This window comes from Ambystoma mexicanum, chromosome 2p (assembly GCF_040938575.1).
Source record: "Ambystoma mexicanum isolate Mex_15411 chromosome 2p, UKY_AmexF1_1, whole genome shotgun sequence".
Taxonomy (NCBI): Eukaryota; Metazoa; Chordata; class Amphibia; order Caudata; family Ambystomatidae; genus Ambystoma; species Ambystoma mexicanum.
This window is the reverse complement of record NC_090923.1, coordinates 192,222,318-192,245,016: the sequence shown is the minus strand read 5'-3', so window position 1 is coordinate 192,245,016 and position 22,699 is coordinate 192,222,318.

Here is a 22,699-nt window from a genome sequence, read left to right as displayed (position 1 = left end):
TTTCTTATCACCTATAAAATGTTTATGTTCTCTTGCCTCTTCATTTCTTCTGGGTGCATGACTCCTGCTTCGTGTGACATCACCAATATTTCATTTTGCTCACTTTTCCCTCTTCTTCTGGGATTGCATCCAAATGGCCATCATATTGTTGTGTATGGTTTTCTGAATGGAATCCTTGCTTCCAGTATTCTCTTTGGTATTGGTATCTTCACTGGCACTGCACGTATTTCACACTCTGGTTCCCAACATGCAGGCAACATGGGAGTGGTACTTGAGGAGGGGGTACTTGGCTCCTTCTCAACAAACCCGTGTCGGAGGAACTCAGGAGAATGCATAGATGTAAGTGCACCTTTGTGGGAGAAAATAATAAAGGGAGAGTGTGTATGTGTGGAGTAAGTTGATGGTGAATGGGTGGAGTGTAAAAGACCATGTGGCAATATATAATGCTTTTAGATATGGTGACGTCACGATATATATTATGAGGAAAATGGTGAAGAGAGAGAGTAAATGTGAACTTCTCAATTTTCGAGGAAAGGCAGTACTGCAGAATTAAACAAGAGGTGATGTCCATTATATGGAGGACCTGGGATCCCTCCACTCGGCATGAGGGAGTGGGAGGAGGTAAATACCCTCATTCCAAGGTGAGAGGGTAGAGGAAGGGTCTTCACTATTTGTAAATAAATGTGATTTTGGTGTGTGACTCCATTATATGGCAGATCCGGAATCCCTTCGCCGGTAACAAGGGGGCGTAAGGAGGTAAATTCCCTTGTTTTGCGGAAAAGACTGAGGAAGAGTCAAAACCATTGTTTATATAAACTGTGGTATATTACTCATCAAATATGGCGTGAGCTCTCTAAGAGGGCCACCACTGTGACATGAAACCACAAACACCTGCATTCTCATTTAGCCCACCTTCAATGATGGCGGATTGGCTAGGGCTTGAATTTACTGTCTCTGGCCCGGGAGCTGGCAGGCGATGCCGGACCCCTCCAATGGCCACCTTTAAGGTTCCCTGCCAACCCTGTCTTGGCCACTGAAGATTCTGATGCCCTCCAAGAACATCCAACCTGCAAATTGATCAGCCAGTGATGGCCTCCATATTAATTATCAAGAGCGGTGTGCACTTACTAAGATGGCCACTGCTGCAACACGAAGACCACAAAGACCTGCATTCTTGTTTAGCCTGCCTCCACTGATGACAGATTGGCTATGGCTTGAATTTACTGCCTGAGGCCCTGGAGCTGGCAGGCGATGCTGGCCCCCAAGGGCCACCTATAAGTAAGTGTATCTGCCACCCCTGTCTGGGCCACTGAAGACTCTGCTGCCCACAAAGAACATCTGACCTGCAAATCGATGAGCCCATGTTGGGCTCCATATTACTTATCAAGAGCGGTGTGCGCTCTTTAAGATGGCCGCCACTGAGACACGTAGACCACAAACACCAACATTATCGTTTAGTCAGCCTCTGCTGATGCTGGATTGGCTAGGGCTTGAATTTACTGCTTTAAGCCCAGGAGTCAGCAGAAGGTGGCTGCCCCGTCCTAAGGCCACATGTAGTGGTCTCTGACAACCCTGTCTTGGCCTGTCCGGGCACAGAAGGTGCTGTGTTAACGTCTAACACCTCCAACTCTGCATGAGGTCTCCCGTTCTAGCTGAGGTGCTGTACTGGACTTTTCTTCATATCGTAAGGTAAGGAGTCCTTCCCCCTCCGTTTCCCTTGCCTGCTCCTTCCAAATCCATTCTCTCCTCCCATCCTTCTATTCTACTCTCTCACCACTGCACATGTCAAGCTCCTCCTGTTGTGCTATCAATCCGTCACCATCACCATACAGACTCAAGCACAACCTTAATGTCCCTTGTATCAGCCTGTTGCCTCCACATGTAGCTGTACGATAATTGAGTCACCATCTCTTCTGTTCCAGCCTTCTGTTTCACATCTCTATTGCCGGGTGCTGCACTGGCTCCCACTGGCTACTGGGGAAGTTGCATTCACTGTTCACAAAAAGGGCCTATGGCCCGTCCACCTGTCCTTGCCTCCTAGACATGCTCCACTTAAGGCTCGACACAAAACAAGAGTCCATTCTGGCTGGTTCTCATTTTGTCACCCTTTCTGCTGCTCACTCTCCATGCCAAGGAATCAACAATCTATATCTTGCTTACATTCTGAAGTTGCCCCATAACAAGGAGTGAAATGTTGCCACTGGTTTGACTCTTCTCAGCCCCGTACTGTGCTGGCATGTTACCCTTTGTCTGCAACCCACCATTTTTTGACTGGTTTGCTTCCAACCCTCTAACCCGTTCTGCACCGTCCCTGTTGTGACCTAGCATGCTGCTTACATAACTTACTTGTTTGGCACCCACCTGATGTAACCCAGCAGCTCTATGATGGATTGTCCCTTTCAGCCCTGCGCTATACTATGTATTTGTACCTTCCTTTTTGTACCTGGCTTCAGCTGTGACCACCAGTTTTGCATTTCTCTTCCTGCTCTGTGTTTTGCATGTTACCTACCTGTAACCACTGGATTGACATTTCGCAGCCTTGCTTTGTTTTGCATTTTACCTACCTGCATCCACTGGACTGACTTTTCTCAGCATGTGCTGTGTTTTTGTATTTTAACCATGAGGTGATACTTGATGTAGCCCCCTGCACCTTAGGATGAGGATTTTCATTGTTGCCTTCACTGACCTGTACCTGTATACTTAATGTAACCCCCTCCACCATGAGGCGAGACTTTCCCAACTTTCCACCCTTGTGTTGCATTTGAACCTGTTCACTTGCACTTATGTACCATTCTCCTACCTCTCTCCTTAGTTTTGCTCCTTCCTCCCCTTCCTTCAGGTTCCCTCCTCCTCCTCTCCCCTGCATTTCATGTTACAGCACTTGAACAATCCGAACAATCTCAAGGCCTAGTAGGAACATTTTGTGTTGTTTTCTTCATCCATGTTCCCCCCTTTCTTGCACGTCTCCTCCTCCCCCTCTCCCCTGCCTTTCATGTTACAGCACTTGCACAATCTTAATGTCTCAAGGCCTAGTAGGATCGTTTTTGTTTTGTTTTCTTCATCACTGCCCCCCTATCCCTAGTCGTGATGCGCCTTGAAACACCATTTGCTGTATAGGTGCATTATAAATACCCAATAAATAAATAATTCAATAAATAAATAGTTCCTCCGATGTCAAGTTATACTAGTTTACTGTTCCCTTATCACCCTTATCGCAATCACAGACCTTTCTCCTTATTGCTTCTTGGCCCGGCGGCCTCCCACTTCTACAGTTCACCCCGGTGACTGTGTTTTCCATGGGGAACTTTTCAGGCCTCGGCACATGCTCTAATAAATTCCTTTGCTTTCTCGCTTCTTCCCTTTGGGATTCACCTTCATACCAGTCTTGGCACCTCTACAGCTGGATGTATTCTGTGAACGACGGTGGACAGAAGTTGTTGACAATCCCTGTTGCCAGGTTTTGGCGTTGTTAGACGGGTCCCTGGCCCACCATGGTACTTCTATGGTCAAGCCACCACGTTGGACGGTTCCTCAAACTCTATCATGATTCAACGTTGTCTGCATCACCAGGTCTCTGGCAACTGTGCTTGGTGTTCTCAGCCTCTCGCAGTTCTGAGGGTCCCACGATCCAACTCTGCTCCGCCTTTCCTCAGCGTTCTGATGGTAGGGGGTTTCCCCTATGCACCGTTTCCTCTCCTCCTCTCTGATCTACCCGTCCCACTTTCATATAAGTATCTACTTAAAGGGATATTCCCTTTTAATTTAGAAGGTGTGCTGCATTCAACATTGCCTATAGCCAAACAGAAGGAGGACACAGTGTTCTTGCTGGAAGGCAGTCCCATATATGCAGATAGAGTGTCCTGCATATGGAGTTCCCTTTTGGAATTGCAGTCCTTGTCCCCTAAGGGGCAGTCACTTCCAATGAGTTCCGACTTGCCCAGACCCCTAGAAAGGGTCCTCTAGGGTGGTTCACCTCTCTAACCTCAAAGGGTTTGGCTCCCCCTTGGGGGGAATGAACGAATACTCCTAATTTGTCACAGCAGGATTTACCTACCTCTAAAATCTTCTAGTTTTTTATTCTGATCTTTTTCAATATTATTAGACAGATCTAGTGTTGTATGTCAGAAGTCCGATATTTGGTGATTTTTTGCAACAGCTCCCAGAACAGATCTATGCACACAACACTCAATTGATCTTCCAACTGCGAATAGATGGTAGGAACAATCTTACGAATGTAGTAAACATCTTTCATAGCAATGAAATTTGGATAGATCATAATTGGCTCAGCCTAAACAAAGCCAAGACTTAATGTTCACCTACACCCATCAGTTTCCTAAGTTAAAAAGGATTAGATCTCCAAAAAGTGATCCCTCTTACCAATCCTGATATTAAAATGCAAAAAGTGGTCCAGAACGTTGGAATCTATTTTTAAAAATGATGTACCATGAAAATGAATTCATCATCTGCACCAACTAATATTTAAAGATCCTTGGGCAAATCAGAGTCTTTTGTCCCAAGATCACAGTGCCACCATAACAAGAGCAACTATCAGCTTGCGTACTGATTATGGAAATGCTCTGCTGTTAAGGCCACCCCACCCTGTATTGTATCATCTTCAGATATAACAGATGATTGCTGCCAGAATAGCTCCATGCACTGCCACTAAAATCATGCTTAACCCCAGTCCTTTTAAAATCGCAATGGCTTCCTGTATCAAATAGAGTTAAGTTCAAAACCCTGATAATTGTTTTCAAAGCTCTTCATGGAATAGGTCTCCAATACCTTCAGCATATGTTTAAACTTTATTCTCCTCCTAGAACTCTTCATTGCTCAGGTAACAACACCCTTTTTATAAAGTGCTTCAAACGAACCAGAGCGTTACGCGGTCTGTACAAGTGTTAGCTTCCAGATTATGGAACACACTACACAATGAGCTCCCTAACATCGGCAAACTTTTTAGACATAAGCTCAAAGCTTTGCTGTATGCGAGCTGAATCTCTACTCAGTATTACTTTTCTATAGTTTCAGTGCTTATATGCCTTCTGGCAGCACAAAAGATAAGTAGTTCATGTAGGCTTGCATCAACATTCACCAACTCTGCCCATATTATCAGCCCAGTAGCTTTGTTCAGCATACCTAGTTTCTCGTAATGGACCTTCTGCTAGGGTGGCGATAGCCGTCCTATAGTTAAGGTGAGTCGGAGACACATAGGAACCCCTCAAAATTCTATTGTTAATGACTTTTTATGAGATTAATGGATTTAACCGAAAATACGAAAGTGATTAAAAGTCTGCCCTCCCCCGACTGCAAAGTTTTGTAAAGATTTGTTAAACATTTTTTTTAAAGTTATTAAGCATCCTCTAAAAATGTTTACCAAAAGTTCAGACTACTTCCCATTCATTATCCCATAGACAAAAAAGATCATCAATTATTGCCAAAGCGCACAGCCCAAGCCATTGCACAGATTTGGAACAGGGCTGAAACAACTTGGGCATGAAGCGTTGGCTCACACACATGCATGGTTTGGTTTTATTCTGTGAAGTAGTTATTTAAATATTTGATGGAAGCCATCATTAATCTCAACAACATCACTGCCGAAACGCGTTCTTGATAAGCGGGACGTGGCCTCTCCATTTGGCCCTTTTCCACAATGGCACACAGACTTTGCCTTTCTTCACAAGTGTCTGTCCCCTGGCACGTCAGCAGGAATCTTTCAAAATTTTGAGGATACAGAAATGCAACAAGATTCATCTCTTGTATTGTTGCATAAATTTACAAGATGAAAATGTTTCTTAATTGAATGTAGCTACTTACGCCTATGTGTAACTATCACTGTTTGCTGCACTTACTATAGGATGAACCCAGTCACCAAGGACAAAATCAGGATCTTTGGTCACCCTTTTTCAGATGTGATTTCATTTACTCATTTTGATACATTTTCTCAGAAACTCTAAGAAATGGACACGGTTCTCTGAATAAGAATGAATGTCTACCGTTACTTTTTACAGAAATAGCTGATGCTTACGTGAAACTTCTTTCTCTAACACTTTCTGAGGAGACCTTATGTGGTCCTCACAGTCAGTCACTTTAACCACTGGGGTTTCTACACGTTTCTTTAAGTATTATCACTATATTTGGGTTTTACTAACATTTCCTATGTTAGTTCTGCACCTTTGTGCACTCATGACACAACACGTTTGTAAAAAGCAAAAATATACCTTTTTTTAACCAACATTTTTTCCTTGGTTGTTCTGTGTGTTTTTTCTGGCATCTAATACGAATGATCTGACTAATAGCCCCATATGAATTACTGCTTGATCCAATTAGGCCCCAAACAATATATCCTCCCAGGTTGTCAACCTTTTGGTAGCAGTAAACCCTTTATTGTTTGCATTTTTGTATCTGCCAGCTCTGCTACCTGTCCACTCAACCAAGCCCATTTTGTCCTGGAGAAGGGGGTGCCCCATTTGCCCCCAAATAATAGAGATATCTCCCTTGGTGCATTGCATGATCATGGATTTCATAAATGAAATGATTGCCATCTTGTTTTTCTCATGCGAGAGATATACACGGCTATAACCGAGGTTATGCGAAAATTAAATGCAGGAAAAAGCTAATGGCAGGTCATAAAACATAAAAATGCTATGAGGGTAGAGGGGAGGTGATGGCTAGGGCACACTGAGTGAAATTATGGAGTGGGAGGGGGTCCAGGGAGGGGGTCCAGGGACCGAGCTTGCAACACAAAGCTTTCTGTAGCCTCAGCTATAGCCGCAAGTAGACGACATCTGAAAGCAAACTGTCTCACAGAAGCAGCGTGTGTTCTGGGGTGAGAGGGAGGGGGCAGGGGAGGTGAGGAGGCCATCTGGGAAGTGCAGGGAGCTGGCACAGGTGAGGGGGGCACTTATCAGTCATTTTGGCGATATTCATGGCTATATCCTAGGCTACGAAGGACTACAGATACCCACGGCAAAGAGTAGTTCTGTAGTCGCGGCTATGTTTTTGGGGGTGTTTGTGGTTCATTTATTTTTGCAAGTTATTTGTATAGGTATAGTGACGTTGGGGGTGAAAAATCACTGGCCATGGCCAAAGGCCATGGTCAGTGACCTGCTAGGTATTGGAGAGTATTTTTTTTATTTTGGATGTGTGTTTTCAGACTTTTGAGCAGGTGTGACTTTGGAGAAAAATAGAAGAAAATAGTTTAACAAAATTAATGTAAAAAGGAGCAATTGTAGTTTATTTTTAGATGTGCCATAGAATGTATTTTAGGTTGTGTATTCTCACTCATGGTATTAAATTGTGTGAAATGTTCGTTTTTTGTCATGTATTTTTCTATGCTTTATTATTTTTCAGTTACTTTCATAAGTACACGAGTAGAGTTGTACTGTATTGATCATTTAAGTTGCATTACAATATAAAACTTGAAGTCAGTCCCCCGTTTAGCTGACTTATTGTAGCCACGGTTATGGTAAAAGACAATGAATTGTAGCCACAGTTATTATAAAAAATGATTTTTTGTTATTATTTGTTGTATTTGTGTATTTATGTATGATGAGTAGTCCTTAAAAGGACTGTTTTGGGGTGCACTGAGTGTAGAACTTTAGCACATCAGGATTACTGTTTTGATGTTATGAAGGAACACTGCATTTCCTTAATCGGTTCGGTGTACTCCATCATGTCTATCGAAATTGACCATGTTGAACTGTATGTTGTTGTTTGAAATCCATAATTGGTTGTGGTCTAACATGAATGCTGAAACTGCTTTATTATAATACTCCGGAATTTCTCAATTTTACCATTAAATCTAGTGGTCCATCTGCATTTTTGCCTTTGAGTGAGATTGGAAAAGATTAAGAGAATTATTTTCTAGACCCTTGCACTTACCCACAAGTGTCTCCACGACCTGGCTTACCCTTACCTTGCCCAGAGGATCTCCAAACCCTTCTCCACCAGGCCTTCCAGAATGCCTTACACCAACATGATCACTGTGCCCAAAACGCTCAAAATGCGGGCTTGTAGATGCAGCTTCCCTACACAAGCTGCTCACAATTGGAACTCCTTACCGCCGCACATCAGACTGATCGACTCTCATGCAGCCTTCCGTAAGGCTATCAAAACTCTGCGCTTTGTCTGATATGTCTGTACTAAACCCGTTTTGACTACCTCAGTGCCAGTGACTATGTAACCCTGTCACAATTATGTTATATTACCTTGTACCATATCTAAGAACCTTTCCATGGGTAGCCTTCATGTAACCCATAATCAAGCCTTCTTAAGCTCCTCTTTCAGCGCCTCGATGTCCAAGGGCTGCAGTGCGCTCTACAAATCTAAATAAATAAACCAAAAAGACGGTGTGAGGAAATAGTTCCATTCGTTTTCTCATGTATTGTTTTATCATTAAAGTAAGGGACACCCCTCATACATTCCCCAAACCATTTCCTCCACAATGAATCAGTATGACATCTGGGTGCCCTCTACTTCTCAGACGTAACAATTTTGGAAAGACTTAGAACCATTGCATACCCCTCAATCTAAACCATTTAATTGTAAAGTCTCTCAAACCTAGGTCCATGTTAATATTTAGTTTCACACAAAAAGCCAGAAACCAAAACAGCCAACTGTCTCCAATTAGCCAAATAGTTTTCAAACCAGCCATGATATCTGCAGAATTTCTCTGTTTCCAGGAAAATGATTCCTAGTTTGATTTTCTAGTAGTTTGTATGAGCAGTGTATGTATGATGTATGTGTTGTAGTTTCTAATTGGTTGATGGTGCTGTTGATATTATTTGCAGCTATACAGCATCCACCCAGCACACAGCATTGCTATTCATGGGTAGATACCCATGCCCCCCACCCCGCAGCCGCAGCTATATTCGGGAAAATGACACGTTGTGAGTTTGTGGACATGTGGTAGCCGCGGCTATCTGAAATGTTGGGAAGGATTAGATTTTATATGAAAAGAGTGGGGGATTGTAAGAGACTAGGAGAGTGGAGGCGGACTGTGAAGAGTGGAGGGGGGATATAGGCATGTTGGGGACAGTTTTTGGAGTTTGGTGGAGTTGAAATGTAATTTTTTACCTATAGTTTTTGCAATTAGCCGCTGTTATCAGGATGTTTTTTTTTTTGTATAACCGTGGCTACCAAAACACATGCATAGGCGAGTCTATATTATTCTGCATTTTATTTGTTGTGGTTGGACTCATAGGTATATTTAAAGTCACGTCTATGTATATACATTTTCAGTGCAATAATCATATTTTTATGTGGATGATGCAGTATAGAATTTTATTTGGGTGTTTTTTTTTAATGCACTTAGTTGTTCACTTATTTGCTTTGAAGGTTTGGATAGTCTCGTACGTGCGGATGGAGTCAAATAGTCATGCATAAAAGTCATGTGTAGGCACAGTGCCGCAGCATGTGATTTCATTGGTTGGTGGATCATGCGTGAAGATTGGTAGCCACGTTAAAGGAGTTTGAAGTCCTATTGGCTTATTTTGTATGCAAGGATTACGTCAGACGGCCTGAAAGTCAAGTGAAGGCCTGGAGTATTAGGCACAAAGATACGTAGCCAGGCTGAAGGATGTTGGGGTCTATTGGCTCATTTCACACACACAGGTAACCCCCCCACAGTCGTTGCTGCATGTCGCCGTGCATGTATCCTTAGTAGGCGTGACTATACAACCTTTTAAATATATATATATATATCTACATATGTATATGGGCAGTAGTCTTGTACATCACATCACTGATGACAACATGTTGTTTGAGAACAATGGTGATATTACAAATTACATCACTAATGCCATTGTGGTGACAACACTAATAGCATTGTATATAACTGATTACATCAATAATGGAATTAGACATAACATAATTTATAAGTTAGCTCATGAAAACTTTGATTACCTTAATAATAACTTAGGCCGTGGACTTGGCCATGACAAAGACTGGGGTCCCTGGCCAGCACCAAAAGTCCTATGAGACTCCATGGAATCGCAACTCACTGGCATCTATGCCAACTGTAATATGCCAGTATTACCGGGATATCGTGCGGCAGAGACGGTAAGGCAGTTCCACCGGTATCCCAACAGTAATTTCATTGGGATACCGGCGAAACTGTAATAAGGGCCAGTGTCTGCCAAATGGTATCCTGATATGCATAATTCCTGTTGGCACGTTATTCACATGCAGCGTGCAAGTCAGTCGTTGGTGAATAGCCTTATAGCTGTTGAATGTTGGAACGATCCACATGGCTCTGGAGAGGGTCAATATTGTGTATAAGACCGACTTCAATTGCTAGCTGAGAGCATAAACAGATAGGAAATTGTGATAACATGTTACTTAGACTATGATTTTGTGAACTTTTATTAGGAGTTGGCAGTGTAATAATGTCCTTCCTGTAGTGCAGGCTAAAACAACATTTGCATTTTTATGCGATACATTTAGAAACACTGCAACAGGAGTACAATAAATAGCAGAATTCAATTTGCATAACAAGTCAGCCCTAACAAACTAACAAAAGATAAGGGACTTGGTGGGAATGCAAGTTGGTCTGAGACTGAACCTAGTTACCCAAAAATATGTGTAGTCAAAGAGCGTGAAAAAGGTTGTCCTGAAATACCATCAGCTCTGAGAGTTGTGGAGGCGCTTCAAGAACAGGTATTTACGACACATGACACTGGCTGTCCTTCAACAACACATTTCACAAAAGGATTTTTTTGGCCAATGGGACCCAGATGGCTGTGGCAACATCACATTCTCTCCGGTTGTCCGAATATTTATTTCCCAGTGCTGAGTAGGAGGTGCGGGCCAGTCAGGGAACGAAAGAGAGGGGAAGAAGTCGCATACTTGCCAACCCTACCGATTTTGGCAGTAGGATGCTGCTGTTTATGCAGTTTTACCGCCTACAGATTTGGGTGTCAGATCCTACTGATTTTTAGAGTGGCAGGTAACTTATGCGAGTCTCAGGCTGCGGTCTGAGTCCGGGCCCAGGACAGAGGGTGCAAAGCATTTATCATCACTTGTGTGTAATGGGCAGCTGGCGGGTAAGTGATTGTTTTGATTAATGAGCTCAGTACCATCTCCATGGCTTGACAGCATTGTGAACCTGACCTTCACTTTTGACATGACATGGCAGAGGTCAGGTCACCACCATGGAAGGCAAGTGGCCCAACGGTTATGCCACTGCCAGAATGAGTAGGCGATTAGTGTCAGCCTGTCGGGCAGTGCACTGCAGAGATACCTGGTAAAGAACAGTGGGAGACATTGGACTCATTACGAGTATGGAGGTAGCCATGCCGCTTTTACCCATACCGGGTACCGGGTCCAGGTTCCTGGAATGGGGAAATACCTGGCCATTCCGATCTTTGAGGGCCCGGTATTCCCCCATTCCAAGAACCCGGTACATCCCCATTCCCATTTGAGCCCCCATAGGGCTCAATGGTAAGGGGGAGGATGCTAACAACGGGCCCGTTAATGACAGACCCGTTGTTAGCATCCTGGTCTGCTAGCGGGTCCTGCTAAGGACACCTGGTTTTACCAGACGTCCTTAGCGGGACCCGCGAGCAGATCTCGTAATGAGGCGATAGAGGGTTAACAGCGCTGGCAGCTCTACCGGCACCATTAACCCTCTACCGCCTTCCTTGTAATGAGGTCCATTGACTGGCTGCTCTGTGCGAAGAACTTCTGTGAAGTTATGTCATTGAAATTGGTGATAACTAACATTAAGAATGATATATTGAAAACATGCCAACATCTTTACACCTTGCGTAATCTGATCAGTTGTGTATTTTAGAAAGCTTCAGTGGTAGGCAAAGGCATTTGAAAAACCGTTGCAAAAATGAAAACAATGAAATCTGAATAACTCAATCTTGAAGTGGCTGTGTGGTCTCGAGTGGCCCTCAAGGATCGCACAGGCCTCATCTCTGCAGAGGCCCATACTAATGCCATGATGAAGTATCATTAATACATGTTAACTTTGGTATAAACACCAGGTTATGTGGGCCCATAGCCTTCGTGTCCCACCAATAACGAATGCCCTGGGGCTCAAGAGATGGGGGCAGCCAGCCTTCAACCCCTTTGGTGGCTCTAAACACTGTCTCGAGGTTTGCAGGGGCGCTGATGCATGCAAGGGTGCTTTTCTAAAGTGTCATTAGCAGAGGCATGCCTCTGATTTTCTAATTAAGGGTTGCTTTTGTGTTCATGCCAGGGAGTCACTGATCAAGGTTTTTAAGTTAAGGCAATAACATCACAGCCGTTCTTCATGGGCAAATGGCAATTTCCCAATTCCTCTCAGTCGTTTTGCTTCTTTCAATAAGACAATTTGGCATCTCTTTTATTGAAGGTGGCAGCAGACAAGTGAAGTGACATTTCAAAGCCCCTTAATCTGCAACCTAAGTAAATGCCTTGATGATAAACATCAGATTTAAACCTTACAATGTAGAAGAGAATGGTGCATTTTCTTGGTTGACACAACAATATCTTTTTAATCGTTTTTGTAACTTGGTACATTTTATTCACGCCGTGCATTGCAAGGTGCATACCACTATGAAACAAAAACTCAAAGACTTCTGTCCTTGTCTCATGAAATAATACACCAGTCATTGCTTTCAGGCTTCCATGGTATTGCACTCCAGGACTAATAAATGCAACGTTATTATGTGGAAAACTAAAATATACAGGCACGCAAAACAAAATTCACTAAAGAAAGTAGGATTTACAGTAGGAGGCCTAAGAGCTATCTTTGCGCATACTTTAGCGAAATAAGCGTGTGATAAGACCTAGTATGCAGATGTTGTGTTGCCCTTTTACAACTTATGCCCAGAGCTCGATGTACAAGGATGGTGAAAGAGCAGGCAAGGGAGGCCCAGCACAAAGGTGTCTATCATATTAAATGAATCGCAGAAAGTAAATATGTATGCTTACTCCTAAAACCAAACTTTTTATGAGAAAGAAAAAGGAATCTTGGAGAATAAGTTGGCAATTCGCAATTTTGAGAATATGAGCAGTATAATGGCCATTACAGACAACTTGGTTTTGGATGTGGGTAATATCAATTCCAGAAATGAGGAAAGGTGGTGCTTTCAAAAACAAGGATGAACATGGGTACCACTTAAGAAATGTAGACTCGTAGCTAATATGGACTACCACTGACTTGAAGGCATAGTAAGTGCTCCTTGAGCACAGTCTTTCCTACCATTTCCAGCTACAAATTCCAACTTTCCCAGGCCTCGATGCACAGACACCTGGCCTGCCTTCTGCCTTTCATCTGTGGATAGAGAAACACAAGCTAAAATCATATCCCTTCAGCTCAAAATGTTTCTATAAATGTATTGTGTCAGGTTGGTGGATTTTGTGATTCCTGTACTTTTTAAAGTCATCTCTATAAAGCAAAATGCTATGTTAGCCCTTGAAAGTGAAACATTAACACTTAGCAGTAAAAACTAGAGCTGCTTAGATATGTAGCCATTTGCCAAAATTGCAGACTGGGATGAAATCCCAGCTTCACTACTTAACCAAGTGTGTGATCATGAGCAAACATTTATGCTCACTGTGTCTTATGTCTGGGTCTATAGAAGCTGATTCAATTTGCAGTATACAGTATAAAATAATTCACTCATGGTTTACTAGACTATAATGTAGCAATGGCAAAGGCAAAAAAAATATATGGCTTGTGAACTGTGAAAATGTTTTCTATTTAGGAATGTATTCATTATACCAAAACATTGTTTTTTGTTTCCAACATCAACCCAAGGATAGGAAGTGAGGAAGGAATGGTGGAGTCTGGTAAAGGCTGAAAAATGGGTACTGGGGGATGGGGAACTCACCAGAGGCTTCTAACATGAGATTGCATCTGTGTATATGATATGATATGATATGGCATTTGTAACGCGCCTATACACACGTGTTTCAAGGCGCGATGAGGCAGGGAGGGGGGAACAAGGGGAAGACAGACAACAATCCTACTAGGCCAGGTGTCATTCAGACCGCGCAAGTGCAGGGGTAGGGGGAAGGGAAAAAGTGCAAGGGGAAGGGCGGGGGGTGCAGTACAAATAAGTAGAATAGAAATAAAATAATAAATAAATAGGGCCAGCTGGTGGCAAGTGCAAGGTAAGTGCAGACAAGTGCTGGGGGGGGGCTGTAGTGATACAGAGACAGTCCCGCAGTGCAGGGGTTGCCAGGGAGGCAGTGCAAGTGAAGAGAGACTGGGCCCAGGACCGAGGTCGGTGAGAGTGGCCCAGTTGCAGAATCAGTGCAGTTCTGGTGAAGAATTTAGCAGGGGAGAGGGAGAGAGAAAGCAGAAGTGAAGAGGAAGGTTTTGAGGTGCTTCCGGAACCGGAGATGGTTCTCAAGTTTCAAGGAGGCAGGAAGGCTGTTCCAGAGGGAGGCCCCTGCCGCGGAGAGAGATCTACCCCCAGCTCGTTGCTTTGAGAAGCGGCTGACCCTGAGGGAGTTGGAGACGGATGAGCGTAGGGCTCGGGAAGGAAGATATTTAGGAAGAGAGAGTTGAAGGTATTTAGGCCACAGGCCCCAGAAGGCCTTGTGGACAATGCAGAGGGTTTTAAACTTAATCCTAGCAGCCACTGGGAGCCAGTGTAGAGATTTCAGTCCTGGAGAGATACGGTCCCTGGGCTTGAGGCCAAGGACAAGTCTCGCAGTTCTGTTCTGGATGAGTTGCAGAGGGCAGAGAGTGGAGGGAGGCAGATTAAGATAGAGGCTGTTACAGTACTGATACTGTACTGGTTCTCTCGAAGCTGAGTCCAGCTTCGAGAGAACCAGGGCTCGGGAGACAGTGAGCTACTGGGGGAAGGAGAGGAAGGGAAGAATACCTCTGAGGAGGTGCAGCTGGTAATGTGACTTCTTAGAGACGTCAGATATATGAGGAGAGAAGGAGAGTGTGGAGTCGAAGATGACCCCAAGGTTTTTTGCCTTGCAGGTAGGAGCAGGAAGAGGGCCGAGAGAGGCCGGCCAGAGAGCTGCAAGGAAGGAGGGAGTGGGTGTGCCGATGAGTAGGATCTCAGTCTTACTAGCATTAAGGCAGAGGTCATTGGCAGCACACCATTCCTGGATAACAGACAGACAGTCAGAGATGAGGGAGGGAGAGGAGGAGGCCGAGGGTAGCCTGAAAATGAGCTGGGTATCGTCCGCATAGCACTGAAAGTTGGGGCAGAGGGCGGCGATGCGGTGGGCAAGGAGTGCCAGATACTGGTTGAACAGCCAGGGAGAGAGATTAGATCCCTGGGGAACGCCACAGGTGGAGAAAAAGATGTCAGAGAGGAAGGACCCAAGTTGGACCTGGGAGGGTCGATTGGAAAGGAAAGAGGTCAGCCACGCCAGAGCCTGACCAGTGATACCCAGGTTATCACAGAGACGGTTGAGCAGGATGGCATGGTTGACAGTGTCAAAGGCAGAAGATAGATCGAACAGAATGAGAACACACGGAGTGTTGGAGTCGAGGTTCAAGAGCAGGTCCTCACGGATGTTCAGGAGAGCAGTTTCCGTGCTTCTGGCCGCTCTGAAGCCAGATTGATGGTCATGGAGACTATCAACAGCTTCAGCATGGAGGTTAAGCTGGGAGATGGCCAGTTTCTCTAGGAGCTTGCCCAGGAAGGGAGTGATGGAGATTGGGCGATAGTTAGCCGGACAGGAGGGGTCGGCAGAGGGTTTCTTAAGGAGAGGGTGCACAAGGGAGTGCTTAAGTGGGGATGGGAAGACTCCAGAGGCGAAGGAGTGGTTGCAAAAGTCAGCCAGGGCAGGAGCCAGGGAGTCGATGTGGTCCTTGATAGTTTTGGAGGAACAGGGGTGAATCTGTTTAGACGAGACTTTCATGGATCGGACTTGTCTGGAAACCTCGTCAGCAGAAAAAAGGGGAAAGGCAGAGAAGGAGGGAGGAGGGGTGGCTGCAGAAGGGCCAGAGGAAGAGCAGGGAAGAGAGGGGGGGAGGTGATAGGAGGAGAGTGAGGACAGGAAGTGGGAGGCCAGTGCAGTGCAGAGGGCCTGGGAGGGGACAGGAGAGGTAGAGACTGCAGCAGGGTTGGCAAGCTCCTTGCAGATTTTAAAGAGTTCAGCCGAGTTGTTAGATGCCGCAGAGATGCGGGCTTGGATAAGGGCTCTCTTCTTGGTGAGAACAGAGAGACGGTATTGCCTTTGGAGCAGGCGGCAGGCCAGTTTGTCAGAGGATGAACATGAAGCACGCCATTTCCTCTCTGCCACCCTGCACTTGCGTTTTAGGGTGACGAGATCCGAATCATACCAGGAGTTACATTTGGCTTTGGGCTTCAGGCGGATTTTCATGACAGGGGCAAGGATATCAAGAGTATCAGATATAGCAGAGTGGAGCAAGGAGAGGGCTGTGTCAGGGTGGGAGTCAGCCGAAGGGGGAGGGGGGGCGAGAAGGTGGCAGTGAAAGCCGCAACTGACACGCGCTTCATGGGTCGGATGACCGAGAAGGTGGGTGGCAATGATGAGGGTGGCTTTGCCTGTGGGGTAGGGAGGGTGAGGTGGGAGGATAGGAGAAAGTGATCACTCCAGGAGAGAGGAGTGGAGAGAGGGACAGAGAGGGGAAGGTCAGAAGAGATCAGAGCATCAAGAGTGTGCCCTGCAGAATGAGTAGGCCCAGACGGGAGAATAGAGAGTGAGAGAGAGTCGCAGAGGTCACGAAAGAGTCCAGTGGGGGGACAGGAGGCATCTAGGTGGATGAGGAAGTCACCAGGAAAGAGGAGTTGAGTGGTAGAGGACAGGAGTGAGGAGGAGAGGTCAGCCCACTCAGAAAGGAAGGAGGACATTTGATCAGGTGGCCGATAGATAGTAGCCACGGTAAGGGAATGGCTAGGAGAGAGAGAGAGTCGGCAGACAAGACATTCAAAAGAGGAGTAGGTCTGCGTAGGAGTGACAGTGGCAGGAATCCACTCAGGGAAGATAAGGGCAACACCCCCCCTGCACGGTTGGGCCTGGGCACAGAGAGGATCTTGTAACCTTCAGGTAGGAGTGTGTCGAAGCTTGTGACAGAGCTGGCTGTGAACCATGTCTCAGTGAGACCGAGAACGTCAGGGTCCAGTTCCTCAAGAAGGCGACAGATATCGGAGGAATGCTTGATGGCAGAGCAAGAGTTAAGAGTGGCAAAGTGGAGAAGGTTGCCATCCTTGAAGGACTTCCGGGGAGGGGTACAGATCAGAGGTACGCCCTGCGGAGGTGTAGAAGAAGGAGGTGAAGAGGGAGTGCGAGAGGGGGCAGGGAGGGAGGGTAGAGGCAAGGTAGCCGAAGACAGGGGGGGACAGCAGGGGAGGAAAGGAAGTTGATGAGGCGAGGGAAGCGTCTATCAAAGAGGTGAAGGTTGGCCTGAGGGCCTTGGACCAAGACGGTCCCATTAGCGTAGACATTAATGATGGCCTTAGAGGAGCGGAAGGGGGCCAAGAGGACATCCCAACGGGTGCCACCATTAATGGGAGAAGACGAAAAAGGAGAGAGCACAGAGACCATATGAAGGGTCTATAGGTCAGGTGAAGGCACGAAAAAGAGGATGTCAGTGAGAGTTTCCTTAGAGCAGGCACTAGTGTAGGTGTCAGCGATAGGGAGGCCTGGGTTGGAGACCAGGATGTCCTTTTTAAACTTTTTCCTACCAGATTTAGTGAGGAGAGCAGGATAGTCAATAGAGAAGCAGTTAGAGAAGATAGGCGAGATAGAGAGCACCATGGAGTAGGAGGGAATGTGGGGGCGGGAAGACAGACGATACGAGAAGCACGCAGGCAGGACGTGAGCAGCAAGCCCAGGTTTACCACATTTCAGAACAGTGAATGAGTATTAGGTACAGAGGCCACCTAAGTTAGAGAAGCCTGCGAGGGGAGAAAAAACCCAAGTTTACCACATTTCAGAACAGTGAATGAGTATTAGGTACAGAGGCCACCTAAGTTAGAGAATCCTGCGAGGGGAGAAAAAACCCAAGTTTACCACATTTCAGAACAGTGAATGAGTATTAGGTACAGAGGCCACCCAAGTTAGAGAATCCTGCGAGGGGAGAAAAAACCCAAGTTTACCACATTTCAGAACAGTGAATGAGTATTAGGTACAGCGGCCACCTAAGTTAGAGAATCCTGCGAGGGGAGAAAAAACCCAAGTTTACCACATTTCAGAACAGTGAATGAGTATTAGGTACAGAGGCCACCTAAGTTAGAGAATCCTGCGAGGGGAGAAAAAACCCAAGTTTACCTCAACTGTGGAACACAGTGAGGTGAAGACACCATGCGAAGGAAGTGACCAGGTGTAGGTGGGGTGGGCCGCGCGAAGGTGGAAATGGCAAAGTACAGGCGCCTTGCATCCCCTGCGGACACCTGCAGACACACAGGGAGCCGCAACTGAAGGAGTCGCCCTTGGCCTTGGTGGCCTTAGCCGCAGGGGGCTCCCGGGCAGAGGGCTGCCCCAAAGGGTGTAGTTATAGGAAGAGGGAGGAGAGGAAGGGGAGGGGGGTGTGGGCGGGCAGGGAGGCGGGAGGGAGAGGAGAACCAGGAAGTGGGAGGGGAGGGGGAGAGCAGGCACAACAACGTGCTACGAGCGCAGAAGAAACTTTTCTTTTTTTTTTTTAAAAAACCAAAACACAATCTACTCACGGATGCCGAGGCAGGGCTTCCAGGCCTGCAGTTCCCTCGGGGCCACCGGCGACCGCTCTCCCACGCTCAGCTACACAAAGAAGCGAGCAGGGGGAGCGGGCGTCGAGTAGCCCAGAAGGGAGGCAGGCAGAAGCCAATCAGAGGGGGGTGTGGGCGGGCAGGGAGGTGGGAGGGAGAGGAGAACCAGGAAGTGGGAGGGGTGGGGGAGAGCAGGCACAACAACGCGCTATGAGCGCAGAAGAAACTTTTCTTTTTTTTTTTAAAAAACCAAAACACAATATACTCACGGATGCCGAGGCAGGGCTTCCAGGCCTGCAGTTCCCTCGGGGCCACCGGCGACCGCTCTCCCACGCTCAGCTACACAAAGAAGCGAGCATGGGGAGTGGGCGTCGAGTAGCCCAGAAGGGAGGCAGGCAGAAGCCAATCAGAGGGGGGGGTGGGCGGTCAGGGAGGCGGGAGGGAGAGGAGAACCAGGAAGTGGGAGGGGAGGGGGAGAGCAGGCACAACAACGCGCTACGAGCGCAGAAGAAACTTTTCTTTATTTTTTTTTTTTAAAAACCAAAACACAATCTACTCACGGATGCCGAGGCAGGGCTTCCAGGCCTGCAGTTCCCTCGGGGCCACCGGCGACCGCTCTCCCACGCTCAGCTACACAATAAACACTATAAAGCTTGTAGTCATGCATGGCAGCTTTTAAAGGGGGTCATCACGGATTGTGCGGAGTAGCAAAAATGCTTCAGTAATGCTATTACCGCTGCATTACTGCTCCGCCCAATCCCAGGTTTGGGAGAAAGTGGGAGATTTACCTCCAGCTTTTTGCTGAAATCTTGACCCTTTCTACCCATTTGTGGCACTATTACCCCAGCGCTAATTGCACCCAGAATAGTCTATTGGACCCAATGGGAATGGGGGCTTACTGCCCGTAGCACAACTCGGGATCTGGCGCTAATAGCACCGGACCAAGTTGCTTTAACGCAAATTGCGTTGGCGGTATCCAGGCGGATTCACCACTGGGATACCGTCAAGGTCAAGATAGAGCCCAAAATATGAAGTCTCCCAACATTGCCCTCTGTTTTAGTGATTTCATGTCACTGCTTAAGCCCCACTAATACATTTACAAAGTTGTCACCCCTTTTTTCTGTGCAAGTTTTGTCTGGTTTTTCATTCTATGTTTCATCAAAATCCGAATAAGCCAAACTTGAGGTGGTTCCAAGATCCAGAGTGTCACTCGTGGAACGTACATGCCTCTGCAGTTCCCAATTATTCTGCTTCTTGCATCATTAATAATTCCTTTAAATTATTACAACATTTCCAGTCTCTTTCTCTTTCTTTCCAGTCTTATTCCATTAATGCATATTAACGTTAGCCAGAGTGGTGACAGGTCACTCATTTGGTAATGTGATATCTCATAATGAGACAGGATTTGGGTTAGACCATGCCAGTCTCATCCTCCTGTGATCTGTTCACGTCCCTGTGTCAGGTGAAGTCATTTATTGCGATGTCATTAAGTCAAGGAACATCTGTTGTCATTTCCTGTGATGCCACCATTATGCAAATTATCATTGAAACTTGAAAAATCCTACATTTGTTTGGTCACAGTCACACTATGTTGGCAAGTATGAAGTCGCTAGAGTGTCTACATCGCACTGGAGGATCGAACCGAACCCTGAAGGGGGTGCGATGCCCGAACAGCAGCCTGTTTCTACGTGGGGCACCGCAATCCCCATTGCAGCCAGGACTGCGTCACACCAATGTGGCATCCCTCTTGGCAAACGTCATCAACATGGTGCCTCCTGAGCCAAGAGGAAGTCTCACTGACCACTGTGGCCAGCATGCCACCTGGACTGCTATGTCTCAGGCCACCCCTTTCTCGAACACCCCTCTCTAAACCCCTGGTATGCTCTGGGTACACAGAACTGCACCACCGGCCCCCTGCCTGCTGCGCTGCCTCATCATCCGTGCCACCTCTGCCATATGCAGCCTGGCATTAACATCTCCCTATAAAGGGCACCAGCACAACATCATGGCCTGATACGCACCTGGCATATGTAGCCCTCACTGCTGCTGCTTCAGTTCCCAGGCCACCCAGCACATGTGCCTATGGTCTACAGAGACTCCTGATCCCCCCAGCTAATCAGGAGCTAGATGCTAAGGAGACGCAGCATCAAGCAGACCTGGATGCAACAAGTCAGGACCATGTAAGGACCATGTCTTAACTACAGAGATCTTAGTTTATTTCTATAAAGGGAACTTTATAAACGGTGCATTCCTTTAAAGTCTCTATATATCTTTATGCAGCTACTTTGTTGGCAGTAGTTTTCAGTCCACAGATAGTTAGCATGTTAATGTATATGTGGCTGTTCACCATATTTATACCACACAAGTAATAAAAAGCTGGTGTACAAGAGTGCCGTAGCCCGCATTTGATGTAGACAAGTGAGAACCTCAAAAATACTAGATCAACTGCATACCAGCATTCACCTAGTCTGTGTATCTTTATGTCGACTCTTAAGCAATTAATAGTGTGATATTGTGATAACATAGTGTTCTACTCTGTTTAGGAGATTGTTACCCTTCCCTTGCTCCCTGCCAGCCCTCTACCAAAGCATATGGCCCTTTAGTAACGTGCATGCAATAGATAGGATGGCAGAGTAATTCCCAGTCCAAGTAATCGAACCAACTCAGATGGCAAAGGTACTGTTTTATTAACAATTATCTAAAACAGTTAGGTTACAACGGACATCGACAGACGTTCGCTCAGGCTCTCGATGATTTTCCCATAAAAACATCCTTATATGCATAAAATACATCAGCAGTGACGTCATACTATGTGGCAAATAATAGAAATCCTATCAAAGGCTGTGATAGGCTTAAGAAGAACATCTAAGTATACATTGCATAGGGACTTGGATTGTGATTGGCTGTCAATGTCAGGTGGACAACTTATGCCTACCTCTAAAAAGATGTAATCTTTAACACTATTAAGTACACAGTTTATGATTGGTCGTCAGACTATAAGGCCCTTCGTTATATGGCCCTCTGCAATTAGTTGGCACGCTTGTGTCATGTCTGGAACATTCAGCTCACTTAGCAGCACATAAACTCATACCCAGATGCCAGGAGGTGGACTTGGCTTCACTTCCCCACCAAATTAGCCCAACATCTCTCATCATGCATGCCTTCTGCCATGCAGATTGTATTTGAACTCGGCCTTGCAAAACATCTGCAAGGCCGAGTTCAAATGTCTGTAGGAATATATGGGAGTGCAGGCTCTCACTATCGTTGTTCTAGGACTCCAAGCTCAACTCTATTTCCATCCTTGGCTCACTTGACAGGAGACCACAAATTGGTCAATTTTGCAGCATTTATATGTCTTAAATGAATAAAACTTGCCACCCTTGGTGTTCTTTCTTTGCTCCTTAACATGGGATGATTCATCCTTCACACATTCACTGCTTTCAAGAATAGATAACCAACCTTGACTGCTTTGTTTTTATACCAGGCCAGACAGGCGCTTCCGCAATCTCAGCTTTTTCTTGCTGCTACACAATTCTCAGCCTCCATGGGTCAGGGTTTACTAAAATTGTGACACTGATGTCCAGCTACTATACAATGGCGGCTTTGCCGGCAGTCTTTTTACTACATATAGCCAGCTTCTATGATGATATTAGTCTACTTGTATTTCAGCATCTATACAATTATTGAACGGTTGATTTTCGGCAGCACTTCGCCCACGTGCAATCTTCTTTTGCCATATGAAAGTTTACTCGATTCCTAACATCATCATCAGGTTCCGCAAAATCCATGAATTCTCTTCATCCAGTATTCTCGGGGCATCATACATGTCTCTTGTGACGTCACTAGCTTCTTCTCTTCACTCCTTTTCATATTCTTTCAGGGAGTTCCGATTGTTGTCTCTACTGGGATACATTCGATAGGGTTTTCTCAGTGGATATCTTCTTTCGAATATTCGCTGCAGTATTGGCACAACTGCTGGTGTCAAACATGCCACAATCTCAGGCCTCCAACATAATTTCGGGCCTCGAAACACTTGTGTATAGGCGCGTTACAAATGGCATATCATATCATATAGGAGGTAG